This window comes from Odontesthes bonariensis, chromosome 21 (assembly GCF_027942865.1).
Source record: "Odontesthes bonariensis isolate fOdoBon6 chromosome 21, fOdoBon6.hap1, whole genome shotgun sequence".
NCBI lineage: Eukaryota > Metazoa > Chordata > Actinopteri > Atheriniformes > Atherinopsidae > Odontesthes > Odontesthes bonariensis.
Window position 1 is genome coordinate 15,367,631 of NC_134526.1, and position 14,047 is coordinate 15,381,677.

The 14,047-nt window shown below is 40.1% G+C and overlaps 1 protein-coding gene across 1 annotated transcript in view; it reads left to right on the forward strand.

The window, feature by feature from the left end:
• The window catches only part of coro7 (coronin 7), a 109,976-nt gene that overhangs the window by 79,557 nt on the left and 16,372 nt on the right, over nucleotides 1-14,047 (forward strand). The window lies entirely within an intron of this gene.

Genomic DNA, 14,047 nt, shown 5'->3' on the forward strand with positions numbered 1-14,047 from the left:
AGAACTATTTCCAAATTAGTAAATTTTAGAGTTTTTTTTTTTTAAGTGCCAGGCTGTATGCAGATTACTATGTAGAGAAATTAGCAGATTGATTACCTTCCCTGTTTATTGATAGTTTGATAAAGTGATATCAATAAAAAAATTCTAGCAAATACAAAAAAAACTACATGTATATAGTTTATAAATAGTTTATCATCTTATGTGTACACACACCTGATCTGTTCATTGACATGTTAGATACTCTAAGAGTCGTGGTGCAGGGCACATATGGTTGCTTCATTTTCAGAGTTATCTTCACGCTAAGAGAGCTATCAAATACTTCCAAACGCCAGTGACAAACTACCCGTTGGCAGCTGGGAGCCTATTTCAATGTCAGCCAGTCCCAACAAGGTACAGTAAGGCGATAGCTCTGAAGAACAGTGTCACCTCCAATGTGTACTTTTAGCCGCGTGTCACTGAATTACACACAACCAAAAGCCTCTTCTTCCTAATATTTGTGTCGGGTTGCACTGCGCTTACCTGCAGAGCTTCTGTTTTCTCCTCTTGGTGACAAGAAATAACTTAAACCAGCCAAAACTTCTCACTGTGGTGATGTTGCTGACCCTCGTGGCTGAAGGTATCAAGACTCTAACAAGAAAATGATTCAACATGCAGCCCTCTCTCTGACCCTGAAGCAGTCGCATGTGTCTCCTGAAACCACCCCCACCCTCAGTGTCCTCTGGACAAGGGGTGCTTTAGTTCCACTTGTTGAGCCATGCTCACAGTGTGTAATTTTTACCATTTGCTTTTGCATAGAAGTCTCCACACAGTCTGTGGTGCATGAATCTTGATCGCTCTCCTCCTGCTTCTGCTATAGGAGTTATTATCCATGTAAGACACACACACACGCACACAGTACCATCTGTAAGGCATTATAGTCATTACAGGAATAGAGAAATGATTTCACGCATTTCCCGCAGGGTCCAGATGTAGATCTTCAGTCAGTGCAGCAGTGAAGTTTTACATCTTAAGGAGAAATAAAGAAGGAGTTAGAAAAAAACTTTGTTTAACCCACATTTGAGACCCACGGAGTCACTGCATGAGCCCTGTCGCTTCTTGACCTTATTTACCCTTTGTGTAAACCTTTGTCCAAACTATAGCAGCGGTGCTGAGGTTATCCAGGTATGTTGTTGACAAATTATTTATCTTAGGGATTCAGTTTGTTGATGGTGAGGACCAGCATCTCCAGAGCTCAGGTTGTCCAAAACTGATGCCCGCTAGACTGGAGACTGTTTGGAATTTTACAGTCTATTGCAGAGTGCCTACTCTGAGCTAATGCAGTGTTGGCTCAGAAAGACAGAAAATGCAGCATAAGATAATATATATAGACTGTAAATGATTTGTTTAGATGTCTCACTCATCCGGTTTAAATTTGAAGGAACTGTCCACAACCAAAAGTGTCACAGTTGTTTCAGGTATTGAACTATGATATTATCTGTAAAATGTGTTTCTGCATTGTGCCATGGAAAAAATAAAGAAACCACATGGTCAAAATACAAGATACAATCCTGGTAGAGAATTTTTTAATCTTAACTGACATTCATTTAGCAAATGCTTTTATTTAAAGTGACTTGCAAGTCAGAAACATATTGCTGGGCAATGTTGGGTTCAGTATCTTGTCCAAGGATACTTCAACATGTGTATTTAGGTGGCTGGATTTAACTTTTCAACTGAAAGATGGCCATCCTGACCTCTGGAGCAACAGGCGCCCTTCTGTTAATCCAGTTGAAATGTTTTTCACCCACAACTTTTCACTTTTCTAAATATTTACAAGATATACAAGAATCATCCTTCAGGATCCGCCATTTATCATTTGTGTGTATTTGCTGAACGTAACCCCCCCCAGTTTTTTCATGTGATATCAGGTCAGGCTGTGCCATTCATTTTTCCTAAACGAGGGCGTATCTGATAATCTACATTTCCTCTCATAAATTCTTATAATTTAAAATTTTTCAAGACTTGTACTCTTTGACTTTTTTTTAAGTTGTTCATTGCAGCATTTATAAGAAAGAAAAGCAAGTTTTTTTTTAAAAAAAGAAATAAACATAATCATGTGGCGACAACAATCATCCCATTGTAACAAACACTGTATTCATTGTTCAGCAGATTTCGAAGGAAATATGGGGTTAGTTGTTTGAGTCATTATAAGTTTTAAATTCAGTTGATTTTATTATCCAGCATGAAACCATGCAAATTGTTGCACCTCTTCTAATCTGCTTTCTGCCTCAACTGGAGCCTTGTCCACTCTGTTTTCTGATTCTAAAGTCCAGCATATGAAATCACTCATGTAATCTGCTCCGCTTTTCTGGACATAACAGGACAGACGTGTGTGTTTGGGTATAAATCACAGTCCCAGTGGCTGTAGTGCCGTCACCACATTGGGCTCCTAATGACCATGGCTCAGTAAAAGATGGCAAGGCAGCTTACAACACTGCCCAGGGGAACCAATAAAATTCTGGTGTGGTGTTGAGCCAATTCCTGCCTGTTAACGGCTTAAAATTGGACATTCTTAACCACACAGCAGCATGCTTCGGGGTGATAAGGATTTCTTCTTTTTATTTTTTTTAAATTTGTTTTCAGAGAATGTCCAAACTGAAATTCATTTGTAGTGTCTGTACATTTCCTTTTTATAATTTCACTCATTACTTCAAATATGTTTATGAGCTAAGTCGTGCCTAATCGTATCATATGTCACACTTTCTGTCTCTTTTGCTTCATCGTGTCTGAACTCATTCACCCTTTTTTATTGCCATCATTTATGATGACTGTTCTAGATGTTTCAACTTCGTTTTAGTTTTAAGTTTAACTGACATTTATTGAACTTTCATTCATCACTGTAGATATAAATTGGTGCATGATTTGTTGTTTGGAAGCTTGCCATCATGGAGCGCTTCGAAAGCATGAAGAAAAAAACCAATGGAGTATGTTTAGGAGTAGACTGTAAAATGAAAATTATTGAGAGGGCCCTGGAAGGTGAAATAAAGTATTTGAACACTACACAAGACTACGCTTGTCTTAACTGGATATGAGCCTGTTACCCATCACCCCACTGTTAAGGGACAAATACAAGCCGCCCACGTTACGCACCCCGAACCCTCCACATCTCCTGAATACAGATCTGTGCCAAAACGTGAGCGTGTCTTGGTTTGAGGTGTTCATGTTTAGTGGTTCACAGCATGCCTGTGGGTTTTTACTTTTAGGAGCTCCAACAAGGGAAGTGTCCCTGTACTGGACAGTTGGGAGGTAAGTCCGTGAGAAAGAGAGCAAGTTTACAAAGTGCGGTTTACCACAAAATGACACATACTGTCGACACCAAAAAATTCTGTCTTTTGAAAAATCTATTTTAGCTCGAGGAGCTTTTATGCAGCTCCAAAAACAGAATGAAGTGTTCCTGTAAAAAGACCAAAATACAATGTAGTTACCTCATGAGCGAAATGTTGGGATTTCTTCGCCCGTTCTGTTTTATTTGGAGGTTACAAAACAGCTTTCGTAAACTTGCATTCAAACCTGAAGAACAAGCTCAAGTTTGATGCTTGTGGCAAAAGGGCAACGAGTTTGATGCTCTGCTCTACATGTTGTAGCAGAAGGTACGACCCTAGTCCTTTTTAACACTACTCAGTATAAAGTACAGTTGGCATGCACATGGGGAGAGAGTTGGGGACGTTGGGGACAGCCAGGGGATAACTGTTCTGGTTTATTTTCTGATGGAGATTCTATTCATTACTTTCCCAACCTCACCTTGTCCTTTAGATGCTGAAGCGAGTTTGCTGTTTGTTGGTGTTTAACATGTGCATATGTATTCGCATCTGTCCTTACTTGTGTTTTGCTGACATCAATGCTATCCTCTCCCACAACTTGCCGTCACACTTAAATGCATTCGGACGACAGTGTGTGTGGGCTGCCTAGAGACGGGACTCCATCCTCAGAATGCCAGAGTAAGGTTGCTTCCCACAGCACCTCACACCCCATAGCTTAAGAAAAATATCCATGGGAAGTGTAGTGCCATGCTAAGGAGGAAGAACCTTGGAAAAGAGAGGGAGAAACAAAGAAAAAGCAGGGTTTATTGGAGGCTGCGATAGGAACCTCAATATAAAAGAGAAAATATGGTGAGTAATGAGTGTACTTAAAGCAGAAGTTGTGTCTGTGTGAAAGTAAACACTTAATTCTATTATCAAATGCACACAGTCCTTAGAAAGTGAATTGTTGACTCTTCCCACCTGTCCTCCCCTGCCAGCTTCACCCATTATAAGTCATTGTGTTTCTCATAAAGCTGTCTTCTTTAGAGGAACCTTTGGTATATACAACAGGTGTTCATTTTATCATGCCATTTACATTATGTACTACAGTTCATCTTTAGTTTGTTTGACCCAAAGTGGATTAAGGATTAGTCTGTATCCTGAAGTGCACTTCATGTTCAGGGTGAAAAGGGCTCAAGGTGTTTATCCAAAATATCTTTTTACCCTCTCATCATTTGTCACTGAGAGGCAGAATGAGACCGCCTCTGTTCATGAACCTGGCTTTCGGGAACACAGACAGGATATCTGTTTTTGTTGTTGTTTTTTTAATCTGGCTCTTGTTTGTTGTCTGTTTATTGTTTTGTTTTTACCCATTTTATGATCATTATATATTTTTTGGCTCCATGTTATTTCCTTTTGGCCTAGTTTTGGCATTTTGGCCGCATTGGAGCATGCTGAGAGCTTCTTTTGAGCTCGTTATGTTGACACGAAAAGGCCCTCAATACATTTTCATGATGGCTGGAGCTGCCTCACATGGAGAAGGACAACACCGCAAATGTATAGACCTGGGAAGGTCAGACCAGAGTTCACTTTGAGGTTTATGAATCTGTTGTCTCTTCACACGCTAGCATTTCCCATTAAGGAGCTAGACAGAGGGCACAGCTGGTCCATTCCTGCATCAGAGCTAGACAAGTCATTAGAGACATTTAATGTTAAGATTCTCAAGAATTCATTATAGGTTGCATGGTGGGGTGGTGGTTAGAACTGTAGTCTCACAGCAAGGGTTCCTTGTTCAAATCCTGTCTGGGTCCTTTCTGTGTGGAGTTTGCGTGTTCTTCCTGTGTGTGGGTAGGCTCTCACCAAGAACTTTGGCTTCCACCCACCATCCAAAAATATGCATGTTGGGATTAATTGGTGATTCTAAACTGATCCAAGGAGTGAGTGGGAAAATGCATGTTTTTTTGTCTTGGTCTTTGTGTGGCTCTGTGATGGACTGACGACTCATCCAGGGTGAACATCGGCCAATGGCAGCTTGGATAGGCTCCAGTCACCTGCGACCCTGAATTGGATTAAGCGGGTATAGAAAATGGAAGGATGGAAGGATTCATTACGAACATAATCCTGGCTTCACCAACCACCAGTCATGAGCTGATTGAGAACTTTTTTCCTCAGCCTCTGTATGGTGTGTATTTCTCATAGATCTCTTTCTGAAAGACCTCATTTAGATCTTTAAAGTGATAGCTGTTAGCTGTGGTCACCTGTATTTGTGAGGAAGGCATTTACAGTTGGTGTCTGTACTCTTTTCAAGGTGAGAACACTGTAAGGGATGTAAGCTCTAGCTCTGAGGCGCTGATATCGGATTGAGAGATTGATTTTAAGAAGAAAGGGTGGGCATGTGGGTGACATCCTCCACATTGGTTACCTTGCAGGGGTCATATAGAAGTGTCATATTCCCATATTCATCTCCCCCCAGTTTTTGCATTTGGTTTTAAGTAGTTTGCTTTAGAATGTTAAAAGCTGCTAAGTCTGAGTTGTTTTTGTGGCTTCTTTATAGGTTCTAAGTGGTCAATATCAAATAACACAGGTTTAGAAGTTACAAATGCAGCAGAAACCGGTCTATATGAAAAGATAAATGTACTTTTGCCTAATGTCCTCTCTTGCGCATGTTTTCCTCCTGTGCAAACGTCTTCGTACCTCCTACCTCTCAGTCATATTCTCACTTTGGTATGCCAGGTATTGAGCACCATGCCTGTGGTTTAGTGCAAGAAAGACTGTAGCTTAGCTACGGTATGTTCACTATGACTGTTCTGCTGTATTAGTCAGCAGCGATGCCCCACAGGTCACATCAGGTCACACTCATGCTTGTGGTTGGGTATTTAATATACAATGACTTTGCATTGCAGCCTCCATTTCTTCTGTATAAGCATAGAGTTGATATAGTTGTGCTTATTTGTCAGTGCAACTGGAACACTCTTGAAAGGCTCCCCAGTCCACTTGGGTGACCAACAGAAAGATCTAGTCACATTCTAATAAGCTTTATCCGCCATCCTGTCACATTATGCGGTGGGTCTTTGTGGAGGCGCCACGGTGTAATGCTGAGATAATCTACAAAGATACGTGTTTAAAGAAGGTTTAAAAATAAGAATTTCCCAATTTTACACACAGTGTTAGGTTTTATTGCTGTTTTTTCTTCTCCTTGCTGTGTCATTTATTATAAAGGTTAAGTATTTTGATGGCTCCTTTTTGTTATCTTATCATTTCGGTGCCAATCATACACATTGTGTGGTCTTGCCTTGCCACATTACTTTTTAAAAGGGTTTGCGACACCATTTGCATTTTAAATATAGTCACGTTTGTTCTGAATCTCTTTTTAATAGTCACACCATTTCTTTGGCTCCCTCCTCTAGGCAGTCACTAATTTGGCTCTAAAATGACCCGCCTGGTCAAACAAAAGAAGTTAAATGCAAACAAACACATACACACTGATAACAAGTGTGTGTCACACCCGCACTGATAGCAGTTACCTAAGAGATGGATGTGAAGGTCTTGACATCGAGAGAAGGTCAAGTAGTTGATTAAATGAGAGGAAGAAATCAGGGAGAGATCTTTGTTTCTGTTATGGGCTTTAGAGGTTTCTGCACTATTCAGGATTTTCTTTTTCTTTTTACTCTCTCACTGTCCATTCACCCCAGGCTAAATGTAAGTCTGTGCAACATGAGTATCATTTAGCTCTATTCTCAAGAGGAGTATGAATATGCTGTGTTAACAAATTGCTCTAAGCTGTCTTGTCATGCACTTGTGGAGCAGGGCAAACTCAGCCTGGATGTGGGCTTGTAAATGTCTGGTCAGCACTGCTTATTGTGAAAATATGTTGGCTACACATTTGTACACAAAACACAACAAAAATGTCAGAAAACGCATTAACAAAAGAGAATACATAAAAACCAAACGGACACAGAACCCCATTACAACTCAGCGGTATTTCAGAAAGCGCAGCAAAACTCAACGAAACAACAAAACAGCTCAGAAAGGTTTCTACAAAACAGAAAAAAATATGCCAAAGGAAGTTCAGCACAAGCAAACACATGCACACAGATAACAAGCGTGTTTCACAAACGCGTGAAAATGTACTACTGAAAGCACAAAAGCAGCTAAAGAGGCGTGACAACATTAACCCCACAGAAATAAAGCTTTCAGGGGAAAAAAAAAAAAAACACAAACAACTTCAACATAACCACCAAAAAAAAAACATAGAAAAATAAGAAAAAATGTTTTGTGTCTCTTTTTGTTTTCTGAATTCCTTTTTTTTTTTCTTGTTTCATTCAACGTTGTGTTTTTAACCCCAGAGCCACCGTTCTGCATCTGCCTTTTTGACATTCTGGACTGTAACTACCTTATTTACTTGGTAATGTTTATACCTAATACTTTGAAAGTGGTGTGATTCTGGCTGGAAATACTTACTCGTCCATAGCAATAATCTGTATGTGCATTACTCCGTATGCATGGACACTAGCATGATACAGGTGATCAGATATAGAGAGAAACAGTAAAAAACAAGAAGAAATATGTGTGTTTTGGTGTGTGTATGGGGGCAATAATCGGAGTGGATCTGGTCGAACCAGTTGCACCTCATCAAGGCTATCACGTCAAGGTTGTGGTGTCTTTTCTAACCGTCTCTTGCTTTCTCTTTCTCTATCCAATAACTCTCCCAGATGTTGCATGATAGAGTTCATAGCTTACTCATAGGAACACTTGCACACACACACACACACACACATATGTGGAGACACATAACTTGTGATTTACATCACGTATGTGATAGCGATCTTATCTCTGTCTTTCTTAGTTTCCCTCCATATCTGTTCTCCTTCTCTCAGTCTTTCACCATCTCTTTACAATAAATCTAAACTGTTCTGTGAGGTTTTTATAGGTTTTCACTCTACTTATTCCTGTTTTGGTCATAAAAGCAGATGAGTTAGTGTCAGCATGTTGGGCCTACTTAGAGTAAAGCAGAATTTCATGCGCAGTTGTTTGAGGTGAAACAGAGGTTCGGCTGAGTATGTGATACTGAAATAATTCTGATGATTTTGGGGAATGATGTACAATTGATAAAGTGTAATGCTTGAATTTCATGTTTTTCCTGGGACTAAACTACTGTATTCGCCCTGAAAGTTACACTAACATTTGTGTGCAATTCTTTTCCAAAGATCACTGTTTCTTTTTTGTACTTTCAAATGTTTACTGTTTTGAGAGATGGAAGGTTTTATTTTGATCCAGTGGGATATGGAATTTTCGCTTTTAAGATGATGATGATGAGAGATCAAAAACAGAGTTTTAGATGAACCACAAAAAGCAAGTACGGACACAGTCGCATCCAGAAAAGATTTGTGTCATAAAGAGACGTGTCAGATCCTCAGTCGAGATGAACCAGAGACAGAGAGACGGAGCCCCAGATAAACTCTGTTAACTGACTGATAAAGCCCAACTGGAAGGCACAGCAGAGTCAAAACGTGTGAATGACGATCGTTGAAAGGAGCACTGTTGAATGCCTCAAGAATGTTTGTATAGCTCTAGTAGAGCAGGAATGGTGAAAAAAAAAAGAAGTCGTTTTAGGGTTTATATTTCCCTCTTTGTTTTTTTCATTCCCTCACTTGAGTTAACCCTCTCACTCGTCTGCTCACACATGCTCAAGCTGGAAGGAAAAACAAACTTTAAATTGTTGTTTTTTCGTCTGTAAATTTCTGGGTTTTATGCTTCTAGCGCTTGTAATAATTGTGCCTTGGCTGTCTATATAGGAAAGTCTCATATGCACACTCTGGCATGTACAACAGAATAAGTATATCCGGAAATGTCTGGACCATCCATTATGATCAACACTGGCATCTTCTAAATTCACAGCTGGGTTGTTGCTCTCTGCCTGCATTTGACCACAGTCTGTTTGGCAGGACGATACTTTAACAAGGCAGTAAGTCATTCATCGAGCCCATTATTGGAGGATTATATTTTCATAGTAGACTTTACTGAGTGTTTCACTGTGCATAGGATAGAACAGCAGCAGTTCAGATTTTTTTTTTTTTCCACATGAGGAAAAATAGAGCATGCATCTGCACTGTACCTGCTGATATATGCAGCATACAGTTTGATTAACTATATGCTTGTAGTTGTTTTCATTCCACATGGGTTGAATTTTAAATTGCTATCACGATTTCCCACTTCGTTATCATTATTATTTTTAAAGATTTATTTTGTTTAGGTTCTTTAAAAAATTTTTAGCAATAGTGGCCTTTATTGACAGTGGTGAAAAGACAGGAGGAGGATGACATGCAGCAAAGGGCCCCAGGCCAGGTCTCAAACCTGAGTCCTCTGCCCAGAAGACTTACAGCCTCCATACACGGGACACTTGTTTGCTCAATTTATTTTCTAAAAACACATGAATCCTTGTGTTTCTCTCTCACATGCAAGCCAAGCCAAAAGATAAAGATTGTTTTGAAAGACCAAGACCACTAATGGCACACTGCAGATTATTTAATGGGCCTACTGAGCACTGGCTCTGGGGCCCAAGGAGTGAGGCAGCCCCTTTTCTTATCCCTGACACATAATACTGTATGTATTCCAAAGAGAGAGACAAGTTTACCAAGATGCAAAGAAAAATAGAGGAGGGCAGAAACAAAACTACACATATATGTGACACCAAAGACATTAATACAACCACAATGTCTCCAAATGTCAAGCAAATGTCTCTGAATGACCACAAAGAAATGCAGAGCAACATTGAGTGTGACACACAAAAAGAAGAGATTGACAAACCATCAAAGCAAAACAAATGAACTTCTTTCAACATTTGCAAGAAGCTCTTGGGGATTTTTTACCAGTCTGTGGTCGCCAGCGTCCTGTCCTACGCTGTGGTGTGCTGGGGAGGGAGCACCTCAAAGGGAGACTTCTCCAGGATGGAGGAGCTGATCAGGTGGGCTGGCTCCATGGCTGGCACGAAGCTGGACCCTCTGGCGACAGTGGCAGAGAGGAGAGCAATGCGCAAACCCCTAGCTATACTGGACAATGCTAGCCACCCTCTGCACACTATCAGCAGCAGCCAGAGAAGCCTGTTCAGCGAGAGGCTTTTTCTCCCCAAGTGCAGGAAGGACCAACAGACTGAGGGAACTCCTTTGTACCCCGTGCCATCAAACTGTTTAACTCCTCACTGGGGGGGAGGAGGGGTAACAGAAGGACAGAGGGACTGTAGGACAGGTGGCAGTCAGTCAGTCTGTCTAACCGACAGTGCAATAATATCTGTGGTGCAATAATCTTACTTTAATCTTTTTAATCTAACTTTATACTTAAATTTATATGCATATTATTATTTATTAGCTTCATTATTATCATTATTACAATTATTACTATTTTCATTACTAATACTAGTAATCTATTATTATTATTATTATTATTATTATTATTATTATTATTGTTATTATATATAATAATATGTATATAACAGTGCTGAGCGTGAGTGAGATGGAGATTTCAATTTCCCTGAGGGAACCTCCCAAAGGGATTAATAAAGTTATCCATCAGACATTTTATATAACTTACAACATTCATCCATTTCCTATACCCCTACATCTAATTTAGGGTTGCAGGGGTCTGGAATCTATCCCACACTCTAGACAGGCTGGCTTAAAACAAAATTTACAAAACAACCTAAATTGGACCAAATTATCACAACTTAATTTCAGCAGTTTTACAATTTGATAAGCAAAGAAAAGGAAAACAACATTTCAATGACACAGAAAACAAGAAAAAACACCATCAAGAGATGCAAAAAGACCACAAAGTGACAAAATATGATCTAAAGCATGTGGACAATTACAGCTGAAGACACAGAATCATCACAGTTCACATTAGTGGCTGTCGTGTGTCTTATTTCTTCAGTTTATGAATTGTCAAACTGAAGAAGGCTCCAAACTTCCAGGGCTTGTTTTATTTTAAATTGAACAGAATTTATCTATGCCTTGTTAGCAGACACTTTACTGATTATAGCATGCTAAAACTTTTATTGGCCATTATTCAATTTACCTTTAGTCGAGAGTGCAAACAACATTTATTTGCTTCCTTTTTGTTTAATATTTAAAATGCAGTTGTGACAAGAACCAGATTTTGCACATGTGATGTAACAGCTGAGGGGATTGTTGTGGTCTTGACTTTCACCCCTGCGACCTCTGTGTTCTGTGCCATCATCTCTCCATGGCTGCCAACGGTTCCCAGGCCCCTGACGACAGGTCATTTAATGGTCATCTAGCGGGGTCCCTGAGGTTAACCCGGAACACATCTCTTCCAGGACTCCACAGCCATCAGCACTTTACAGATATAGACACACAGCACAGTCCTCAGGGATACAAACTAAAACATATGCCAACACTGGAGGTACACATGCTATTTATTTCTGTCATTAGCCTCAGACCTTTCTTAGTTTTCCGTGCGCACTGTATGTGCATGGAAAGGATTTGTTTTTCCCACAAGCACTTTCACACTATGATGTCCCCTATGCTTCCTGTGCACCCCTACTTCCTTGTGCCCACCCACATTCTAAAACAAGCCTTGTCCCAACCGGCTCAAAATGCTGAGGGAATGAGCCCTCCTGCCAGTTTATGACCAGTGACCTGCCTGTTTTATAACTAAGCCAGTCTGGAGCAGTTTATTGCACATGTAAAGGTCTGCATGAGTCTCTCTGTGTTCAGGCTGAGCATGAGCATGTGCCAACTAGAAGTTTGGCGTCTGATATTTTGCATTCATCTCAACTAAGAAGATCTGTGTATATGTTGGATAGTTCTGTGTAAATATCTGTTGAACCAGTTTAAGCCCCGGTTTTCTCCTCTTCTCTCCTCTTGTAACAAATAAAGATTGTGGGTTTTCATTTCCAATGTCGGCATTATATAAAACAGATGCGCTGTCCGTCATGTGGTCTTACAGCAGTCTGCGTTAAGTTATCTTGTCTATAACATCGTAAGGGGTTGTTTTTCTACACATGCTCGGTATTTTGCTAATATGGGATGTGTGGCGAACACACTGCCAAGAATCATCTTGTGGGTTCATGATATTGACCTGCAGGAGGATGACCCCAGAGATATTCAGCTGTGGTTGGAGCTGCTTGTGTCAGTGTGAGGAAGAAGCTTTATTGATGAAAAGCGTTATTCTGTTTCTTGATGAAAAGAGGGAAATTATAGTTGAAACCTGTTGCACATGGCTGTATGTGGAATTGGGAGTCTTAGGGGTTGGAAGACGTATGGTCAGTTTCAACATTTTTACGATAGATTGTTGAGAGGGATACTTGCCTCGATCGTTTTATCATCGTTCAGTGTGTTCCTTAATTCAATGAAGTCTTGGGTGTTGAGGTTCTCTCACGGAGTCTTAACAGTGATTCTCTTAGGACAGACCTATGGTTCTTTCCAGACTCAGAGACTCAGAAACATAATATTCAGCACAACACTAAGACTGCTTTCTTTACACTTTTACAATTCTAAATGTGAAAGCTGTCTATATTTCATCCCACTGATAAAAGACCAAAAAACCTGAGACTCTGCACGTCTCTTTGACTATCCCTGTCTGTCTGAGCCCAGCTCTGTTCTCTGCGTTGCCTTGTCTTGAGACACCTTTATGGAACGTTACCCCTTTCAAATCAACTCAACTCAACTTCATTCATAAAGCCCTTTAAAACAGCCGTGGCTGAAACAAAGTGCTGTACATGAGTAACAACACGAAATATTCTTATGAGATCTGTTTCAAACTGGCTTTGAAGCCACTTTGGACAGTTTACTTGGTATTTTGGTGAACTGAAAAAAAAATGACTACATGTATCTTTTTGTTTTCTCCACAATGTCACCTGACCTGTCTGTCTAACAAATATGCAAACTCACAAAAACACACATTATATCGACGGGCAGGAGAAGTAACACTTTCTAACTGAGCTGAAACCAACAAATTAGGTCACATTTTCTTTACACAGCAAATCTCTGTTTTATTCAATGTGTCCGAAATGTTATTAAAAACTAGCCAAAATCTAATCTAGTTTTTGCAGAGATTTTTGAGCACCAGTGGCCTTGATTTTGAAAGTAGCTTGAGAGGAAGGAAAGAGGTCAGAGAGAGAGAGAGGAATGACATGACTCGATCCCAGGCTGCCTGCAGCAAGGATTTCTAGCCTCTGTACATGGGGCGCCCGCCCAAGCAGTTGAGGACATCTGATATACAGTATCATAGATAAAACTTTGGCCTTCTAATAAAAGAACCCATTTGAAAAGTGGTCAGTAATATTGCAGACTGGTATGCCTCCACAGACGCTAAGGTTGTCAAAAAAATCCCAATTAAAAAATCTACTAAACCTGTCAGTTCAGTTAGCTGCTGACTGATGCTCTCACTACTCTCACCCCTTTAAACCATGGTGTATTTTTTTTAAACAAACAAGCTTTGAGACCTTTGACATGACCAAACCAAATTAATGATGACAATATTTGGAATCTGCAGGCAGAGATCTCCTCCCCCTGAGAAGGAACGGTCACACGCTTTATAAGGTAAAAATACTGCAAAGGAGGGAACGCTGCGTATTTCACGTACTGCTGTCACTTTGGCCCAACATTTGTAGATATAACCACCACAAATGTAGTTTTGTTACTGGGCTTCAAACTTGTTTAAACTCCTCAGTGCTGAATTGTGTGAATTGTTCTGATTTAAGGCATAAATCAGTCTACTGAAGAGACCTGAGTAACAATAAAATTCACTAGATT